The sequence below is a fragment of the Triticum dicoccoides genome, chromosome 6A (assembly GCF_002162155.2).
Source record: "Triticum dicoccoides isolate Atlit2015 ecotype Zavitan chromosome 6A, WEW_v2.0, whole genome shotgun sequence".
In the NCBI taxonomy this organism is placed as follows: domain Eukaryota; kingdom Viridiplantae; phylum Streptophyta; class Magnoliopsida; order Poales; family Poaceae; genus Triticum; species Triticum dicoccoides.
In genome coordinates this window covers 494,719,339-494,729,149 of record NC_041390.1, presented here as the reverse complement: position 1 = coordinate 494,729,149, position 9,811 = coordinate 494,719,339, and positions in this window count along the sequence as shown.

Genomic DNA, 9,811 nt, shown 5'->3' with positions numbered 1-9,811 from the left:
AGTGCTGCGTGGACAGCTCCTCCGACAGCGAAGGCTCCTCCTCGAGCGAGAGCGACGAGGAGGGGAGCGACAGCGATGATGAGGGTAGCGGGCGGCGAAGCGGCGGGTCTGACTAGGCGTCGGGCGCCGCTTTGCTCGGCACCGGCGACCCCATCATCCGCGTCGCCAGCTTCTTGAACTCCCCGGGGTCGTCTCCTTGGGCGGCTGGCGTAGGGAGGCTGCGGAAGGGGAAGAGAGCTGGCGACAAGGCCGTCAGGTCGGAGTACGAGGGCATGGTGCCCTCGACAGCGTGCTGACGTCCTATCACCCCGTCTTCGAGCCCCGCTTCCAGCGCCGCCGTCGCCGTCCAGCCTTCGGACGACCCCCGGGATGTTCCCTTGGTGTCTTCTGGCACCCGTAGCTCGCCTAGGCACTCCTTTTGCCCTTTTCGCCTCCTTGACCTGTCTCCTGAAGAGAGGGACAGGAAAGGGATTACGGGCATCTTATCTTTTCAATTTGTAAGCCTTCGGGCCTTAGCTGTATCTAAAATTTGTAATCCTCTCTTTCATGTTTTTCATCCTCTATGGACTGTACCTGAGTGGGATGTTTTTTTTAATGAAAAGGGGATGCTTGCCGGGTTATTTGTCTCGCGAGTTAAACCCACGCCAAGGAGCAAATCCTTGGTATCCCTCGGACAGACATTTCATCTCCCGGCAACAGACCCTGCCGCCTTCCCACGTCACTCGACCTTTCTCACGCCTTTGACGGAGGCAGGAACGAGGTGGGTGCGGTCTCCTCGTTCTATCCCTTTGCTTCCGCGACTACGACCAAACTTGGCCCCGAGGAAGAGCCCCAGGGCCTAGAGTTGAGGGAGCACGGCAGTTTTCGGGAAGAAACGTGGTTTCGCATTCCCCAGTCCATAAGAGGATGCATGATGAGGGATGAAAGACTTATCTGATATTGCAGCCCCCGGCAACTCTGGCTTGCCGTGGACGATTCTTGGCACTCGCAGCCCCCAGCGATACTGGCTTGCCGGGAAGGCTTTTATCTTCTAGCAGAGAGCTTTGTCATTCTCGATGCCGGCTTCCGGCAAGCTCGTTGCCAGGAAGGCTTTTATCTTCAGCAGAGAACTTTGACGTTCTCGATGCCGGCTTCCGACAAGCTTGTTGCCAGGAAGGATTTTATCTTCAGCAGAGAACTTTGACGTTCTCGATGCCGGCTTCCGGCAAGCTCGTTGCCAGGAAGGCTTTTATCTTCAGCAGAGAACTTTGACGTTCTCGATGCCGGCTTCCAGCAAGCTCGTTGCCAGGAAGGCTTTTATCTTTGGCAGAGAACTTTGACGTTCTCGATGCCGGCTTCCGGCAAGCTTGTTGCCAGGAAGGCTTTTGGCGAAGAACTTCGTTGTTCTTGACACCGGCTCCCGGCAAGATCGTGCCGGAAAGGCTTATGGCGAAGAACTTCGTCGTTCTTGACACCGGCTCCCGGCAAGATCGTTGCCGGAAAGGCTTATGGCGAAGAACTTCGTCGCTCTTGACACCGGCTCCCGGCAAGATCGTTACCGGAAAAGGCTTATGGCGAAGAACTTCGTCATTCTTGACACCGGCTCCCGGCAAGATTGTTGCCAGAAAGGCTTATGGCGAAGAACTTCGTCGTTCTTGACACCGGCTCCCGGCAAGATCGTTACCGGAAAGGTTGGCCCTAGGGGCGTTGCCAGCCCCCGGGCCATAACTGCATTTAAACATGACAAGTGATTAGCATCTGAAGTGCACTTAACTCGCTTGCGAATTTTGACTTTTGCTGCATATTCCCTATGCCTGCTGGAATACTTTCCGGTGCGTACGATCCAGCCAGTAGCGCTTGAGGGAACGGGCCCTTAGCGGCTATTCGGGAACATCGCCTCCCGGAAAGGTTTACCTTCTTGGTTCTAGCGCAACCGCACAAGTTGCCGAGCGGACTCGAGGCAACATGGAGCGCAACTAGCCCCGAGAAGGCTCCTCGGCATACAGGTCTATGCAGAAATCTCAAATAAATAGCGCATGCTATCTTCCTGTTCAACCTCTCTTTGTACGTCCACCCTACGCTTTCTAGGGAAACTTGCCGGTGCAGGCACCCTTGCCGCGAGCGCCGAGTGCAGAACTTCAGCAGCCTGCTGGCGGGGTCGCTACAGACAAGCAATCTTGTCGCAACTAGTTGCAGCTCGCTTAAGTTGTTGAGTAGACTCGAAACAAAGTAAGGGCGCTAGCGGCTCACTTAAGTTGCTGAGCGGACTCGAAGCAAAGTAAGGGCGCTAGCAGCTCACTTAAGTTGTTGAGCGGACTCGAAACAAAGTAAGGGCGCAACTAGCTACGAGTTGATTCCTCCGCGCACAGGTTTTCCGTACAAAGAACAAGATCTCCGAGGCGGATAACCTTATATAGAAAGGAAATATCTAAAGTTTTGCATGACTTAGCTTTTTCTGTTGCCGCACTGGCGTCGTTCTTTTGCTCGCCCGCTCCTTAGGAGCCATGACGATGAAGATTTAGCTTGCGTGCACGCCGGATCGGATTTGCGCAATCTCGACGCCCCTACCTGGCGCGCCAGAGATGTCGGGGGGTGCTGATCCACCAACACCTATGGGGACAGGGCCCCTTTCGGTTCGGTGGGAGGGGGAAAGCACATAAAGAGCGGATCGAGGCAGTACATGCGGGTGATTTTACCCAGCTTCGGGCCGCACGGATGCGTAAAACCCTACTGCTGCTTGTTTGTGTATATTGGATTCTTGCTCAGGAGCGATGGACGCTGCCAGACTGAGCGTGAGAGTGTTCCTGGTGTTGAATGAGCCGAACTGGCCGAACCTCCTCTACGTTGCGCCTGGGCCTCCTTTTATACTTTCAAGGGGTTTCCCACAGGTGGCAACGTAGACTAAAAGGGTAAAAATGGAAAAGGATGTGGTAGGTGTAGCTACCGCTACTATGGATACAGTGCACCCTACCTAACTCTGACGGCAGGGGACAAGGGTATTAAATGCCTGTCTGAGTCTCCTAAACAGTGCAAAAGGTGACCGTTTGCAGCGCCACCGTTTGCCACGATGGGCTTCTCTTCATCTCCGCTTGCCACCACGTACCCCTAGCTGCACGGCCTCCTGCCACGTGTGCTTGGGAGAGTCCTAGAGCGACACGTTAGCAGGTGTGCTGGAGCGCGGGCACGAAGTGGGGGTTTCCCGCAGCAAGCTCCTTGCCGCGGCTGTCGTCTTGTCGCGTCCGGAAGCTTGTCGCTCGCCGTATCTTGCCGGGATGCAGGGGCGTCGCGGCAAGCTTTCTTGGTATGCCTTGAGTGGCCTTCCCGGCAAGCTCCTCTTGCCAGGGTCTTGTCTCTTCCCGGCAAGATCCTCTTGCCGGGGCCTTGGTTGGCCTTCCCGGCAAGCTCCTCTTGCCGGGGCCTTGGTTGGCCTTCCCGGCAAGCTCCTCTTGCCGGGGCTTTGGTTGGCCTTCCCGGCAAGCTCCTCTTGCCGGGGCCTTGGTTTGAGTACTTTGTTCTTGAATGGTCTTCAAGGGAACCACGGAGGGTCTTGGCGGTCACGGCAAGCCTTGGCGCGGGGCGCTGCAACTGTCCGTGCACGAGTTCGGGATACTAGGGTACCCCTACTCTAGTACACCGACAGGAGCCGGTGACCGTTTGGAGCGCCACCGTTTGCCACGATGGGCTTCTCTTCATCTTCGCTTGCCACCACATACCCCTAGCTGCACGGCCTCCTGCCACGTGTGCTTGGGAGAGTCCTAGAGCGACACGTTAGCAGGTGTGCTGGAGCGCGGGCACGAAGTGGGGGTTTCCCGCGGCAAGCTCCTTGCCGCGGCCGTCGTCTTGTCGCGTCCAGAAGCTTGTCGCTCGCCGGATCTTGCCGGGACGCAGGGCGTGTCGCGGCAAGCTTTCTTGGTATGCCTTGAGTGGCCTTCCCGGCAAGCTCCTCTTGCCGGGATCTTGTCTCTTCCCGGCAAGATCCTCTTGCCGGGGCCTTGGTTGGCCTTCCCGGCAAGCTCCTCTTGCCGGGGCCTTGGTTGGCCTTCCCGGCAAGCTCCTCTTGCCGGGGCTTTGGTTGGCCTTCCCGGCAAGCTCCTCTTGCCGGGGCCTTGGTTTGAGTACTTTGTTCTTGAATGGTCTTCAAGGGAACCGCGGAGGGTCTTGGCAGTCACCCGGCAAGCCTTGCCGCGGGGCGCTGCAACTGTCCGTGCACGAGTTCGGGATACTAGGGTACCCCTACTCTAGTACAGCGACACGTTGGTTGCGAGGATTTATTTGTTTTGTGTAGGTGCGAGGGACTCGCGCGTAGCCTCCTACTGGATTGATACCTTGGTTCTCAAAAACTGAGGGAAATACTTACGCTACTTTACTTCAGCATCCCTTCCTCTTTGGGGAAAACCAACGCAGTGCTCATGACGTAACAAGAAGGATTTCTGGCGCCGTTGCCGGGGAGTCTACGCAAAAGTCAATATACCAAGTACCGATCACAATCCTTATCTCCCAGATTACATTATTTGCCATTTGCCTCTCATTTTCCTCTCCCCCACTTCACCCTTGCCGTTTTATTTGCCCTCTCTCTCTCTATCCTCCCTCTCTTTCTCTATTTGCCTCTTTTTGCCCGCTTGCTTTTTGTTTGCTTGTGTGTTGGATTGCTTGCTTGTCACGATGGCTCAAGATAACTCTAAATTGTGTGACTTTACCAATACCAACAACAATGATTTTATTATCACTCTGATTGCTCCTCTTACCGATGCTGAATCTTGTGAAATTAATGCCGCTTTGCTCAATCTTGTCATGAAAGATCCGTTTTCTGGCCTTCCTAGTGAAGATGCCGCTACCCATCTAAATAGCTTCATTGATTTGTGTGATATGCAAAAGAATAAAGATGTGGATAACGATATTGTTAAATTGAAGCTATTTCCTTTTTCGCTTAGAGATCGTGCTAAAGCTTGGTTTTCGTCTTTGCCTAAAAATAGTATTAATTCATGGAATAAGTGCAAAGATGCTTTTATCTCTAAGTATTTTCCTCCCGCTAATATCATCTCCCTTAGAAACTATATTATGAATTTTAAGCAACTTGATCATGAACATGTTGCACAAGCTTGGGAGAGGATGAAATTAATGATACATAATTGCCCTACACGTGGTTTGAATTTGTGGTTGATTATACAAAAAATTTATGCCGGATTGAATTTTGCTTCTAGAAATCTTTTAGATTCGGCCGCGGGAGGTACTTTTATGGAAATCACTTTAGGAGAAGCTACTAAACTCCTAGATAATATTATGGTTAATTATTCTCAATGGCATACTGAAAGATCTACTAATAAAAAGGTGCATGCGATAGAAGAAATTAATGTTTTGAGTGGAAAGATGGATGAACTTATGAAATTATTTGCTAGTAAGAATGTTTCTTCTAATCCTAATGATCTTCCCTTGTCTACTTTGATTGAGAATAATAATGAATCTATGGATGTGAATTTTGTTGGTAGGAACAATTTTGGTAACAATGCGTATAGAGGAAATTTTAATCCTAGGCCTTATCCTAGTAATCCCTCTAATAATTATGGTAATTCCTACAACAATTCTTATGGAAATTATAATAATATGCCCTCTGATTTTGAATCTAATATTAAATAATTTATTACTTCGCAAAAGAATTTCAATGCTTTGATTGAAAAAAAATTGCTTAAGGTTGATGAGTTGGCTAGGAACGTTGATAGAATTTCTCTTGATGTTGATTCTTTGAAACTTAGATCTATTCCACCTAAGCATGATATCAATGAGTCTCTCAAAGCCATGAGAATTTCCATTGATGAGTGCAAAGAAAGAACCGCTAGGATGCATGCTAAGAAAGATGCCTTTATAAGAGCGTGTCTTCTAGTTCCTATGAAAATAAAGATGAAGATCTAAAAGTTATTGATGTGTCTCCTATTAAATCTTTGTTTTGCAATACGAATCTTAATAATGATGGGACTGAATATGATCCACCTTTACCTAGAAGGCATTCCAAGAATTCGGAGTTTTTAGATCTTGATGCTAAAATTGATGAAAGTGGGATCGAAGAAATTAAAACCCTAGATGTTGCTAAACCCACTATTTTGGATTTCAAGGAATTTTATTATAAAAATTGCTCTTTTATTGATTGTATTTCCTCGTTTCAATCTGTGCTAAATTCTCCTCACGCTTATAGTCAAAATAAAGCATTCTCTAAACATATCTTTGATGCCTTGATGCAATCTTATGAAGAAAAACTTGAGTTGGAAGTTTCTATCCCTAGAAAACTTTATGATGAGTGGGAACCAACTATTAAAATTAAGATTAAATATCATGAGTTCTATGCTTTATGTGATTTGTGTGCTAGTGTTTCCACGATTCCAAAGACTTTGTGTGATTTGTTAGGTTTCCATGATTTTGATGATTGCTCTCTAAACTTGCACCTTGAGGATTCCACTATTAAGAAACCTATGGGAAGAATTAATTATATTCTTATTGTTGCAAATAGGAATTATGTACCCATAGATTTTATTGTTCTTGGCATATATTGCAATCCTTCATGTCCTATTATTCTTGGTAGACCTTTCCTTAGAACGATTGGTGCAATTATTGATATGAAGGAAGGAAATATTAGATTCCAATTTCCGTTAAGGAAAGGCATGGAACACTTTCCTAGAAACAAAATTAAATTACCTTATGAATCTATTATGAGATCCACTTATGGATTGCCTACCAAAGATGGCAATACCTAGATCTATCCTTGCTTTTTATGCCTAGCTAGGGGCGTTAAACGATAGCGCTTGTTGGGAGGCAACCCAATTTTATTTTTATTCCTTGATTTTTGCTCCTTTTTAGTAATAAGTAATTTATCTAGCCTCTATTTAGGTTGTGTTTTTGTGTTTAATTAGTTTTTGTGCCAAGTGGAACCACTGGGAAGACTTGGGGAAAGTCTTGATATCTTGCTGTAAAAACGGAAACTTTAGCACTCACGAGAACTGCTGCCATTTTTATTTGGAAAGTTCTATTTAGTTAATTATTTTTCAAGATGATTAATAGATAAATTCCTCACGTCCATATGTTTATTTTAGAATTTTTGGGGTTCTAGATATTGCGCTAGTTATAGATTACTACAGACTGTTCGGTTTTGACAAATTCTGTTTTTCGTGTGTTGTTTGCTTATTTTGATGAATCTATGGCTAGTAAATAGTTTATAAACCATAGAGAAGTTGGAATACAGTAGGTTTAACACCAATATAAATAAAGAATGAGTTCATTACAGTACCTTGAAGTGGTCTTTTCTTTTCTTTCGCTAACGGAGCTCACGAGATTTTTCTACTTTAAGTTTTGTGTTGTGAAGTTTTCAAGTTTTGGGTAAATATTTGATGGATTATGGAACAAGGAGTGGAAAGAGCCTAAGCTTGGGGATGCCCATGGCACCCCCAAGATAATCTAAGGACACCTAAAAGCCAAAGCTTGGGGATGCCCTGGAAGTTATCCCCTCTTTTAGTCTACTTCTATCGGTAACTTTACTTGGAGCTATATTTTTATTGACCACATGATATGTGTTTTTCTTGAAGCGTCTTTATGATTTGAATCTTTGCTTTTTGGTTACCACAATCATCCTTGCTGTACACATCTTTTCAGAGAGCCATACATGATTTGGAATTTTTTAGAATACTCTATGTGCTTCACTTATATCTTTTTGAGTTATATAGTTTTGCTCTAGTACTTCACTTATATCTTTTAGAGCACGGTGGTGGATTTGTTTTATAGAAACTATTGATCTCTCATGCTTCACTTAGATTATTTTGAGAGTCTTAAATAGCATGGTTATTTGCTTAAATAATCCTAATATGCTAGGTATTCAAGATTAGTAAAAAAATCTTATGAGTGCTTTGAATACTAAGAGAAGTTTGATGCTTGATGATTGTTTTGAGATGTGGAGGTAATAATATCAAAGTCGTGCTAGTTGAGTAGTTGTGAATTTGAGAAATTCTTGTGTTGAAGTTTGCAAGTCCCGTAGCATGCGCGTATGGCAAACATTATGTAACAAATTTGAAACATGAGGTGTTATTTGATTGTATTCCTTATGAGTGGCGGTCGGGGACGAGCGATGGTCTTTTCCTACCAATCTATCCCCCTAGGAGCATGCGTGTAGTGCTTGGTTTTTGATGACTTGTAGATTTTTGCAATAAGTATGTGAGTTCTTTATGACTAATGTTGAGTCCATGGATTATACGCACCCTCACCCTTCCATCATTGCTAGCCTCTTCGGTACCGTGCATTGCCCTTTCTCACATTGAGAGTTGGTGCAAACTTCGCCGGTGCATCCAAACCCCGTGATATGATACGCTCTTTCACACATAAACCTCCTTATATCTTCCTCAAAACAGCCACCATACCTACCTATTATGGCATTTCCATAGCCATTCCAAGATATATTACCATGCAACTTTCCACCATTCCGTTTATCATGACACAATCATCATTGTCATATTGCTTAGCATGATCATGTAGTTGACATAGTATTTGTGGCAAAGCCACCATTCATAATTCTTTCATACATGTCACTCTTGGATCATTGCATATCCTGGTAGACCACCGGAGGCATTCATATAGAGTCATATCTTGTTCTAAGTATCAAGTTGTAATTCTTGAGTTGTAAATAAATAGAAGTGTGATGACCATCATTCATAGAGCATTGTCCTAAAAAAGGAGAAAGGCCAAAAAAGAGAGGCCAACTAAAAAAATAAAAGGGACAATGCTACTATCCTTTCCCACACTTGTGCTTCAAAGTAGCACCATAATCTTCATGATAGAGAGTCTTTTGTTTTGTCACTTTCATATACTAGTGGGAAACTTTCATTATAGAACTTGGCTTGTATATTCCAACAATGGGCCTCCTCAAGTGCCCTAGGTCTTCGTGAGCAAGCAAGTTGGATGCACACCCACTTAGTTTCTTTTGTTGAGCTTTCATATATTAATAGCTCTAGTGCATCCGTTGCATGGCAATCCCTACTCCTTTCATTAGCATCAATCGATGGGCATCTCCATAGCCCATTGATTAGCCTCGTTGATGTGAGACTTTCTCCTTTTTTGTCTTCTCCACATAACCCCCATCATCATATTCTATTCCACCCATAGTGCTATATCCATGGCTCGCGCTCATATATTGCGTGAAAGTTTATAGGTTTGAGATTACTAAAGTATGAAACCATTGCTTGGCTTGTCATCGGGGTTGTGCATGATGAGAGCATTCTTGTGTGATGAAAATGGAGCATGAATAAACTATATGATTTTGTAGGGATGAACTTTCTTTGGCAATGTTATTTTGAGAGGACATAATTGCTTAGTTAGTATGCTTGAAGTATTATTATTTTATGTCAATATGAACTTTTATCTTGAATCTTTCAGATCTGAATATTCATACCACAATTAAGAAGAATTACATTAAAATTATGCCAAGTAGCACTCGGCATCAAAAATTCTGTTTTTATCATTTACCTACTCGAGGACAAGCAGGAATTAAGCTTTGGGGATTCTTGATACGTCTCCAACGTATCTATAATTTTTGATTGCTCCATGCTATATTATCTACTGTTTTGGACATTATTGGGCTTTATTATCCACTTTTATACTATTTTTGGGACTAACCTATTAACCGGAGGCCCAGCCCAGTATTGTTGTTTTTTGCCTATTTTAGGGTTTCAAAGAAAAGGAATAACAAACGGAGTCCAAACGGAATGAAACCTTCGGGAACGTGATTTTCTCACCGAACATGATCCAGGAGACTTGGACCCTGCGTCAAGAAACAAAGGAGGAGGCCACGAGGTAGGGGGCG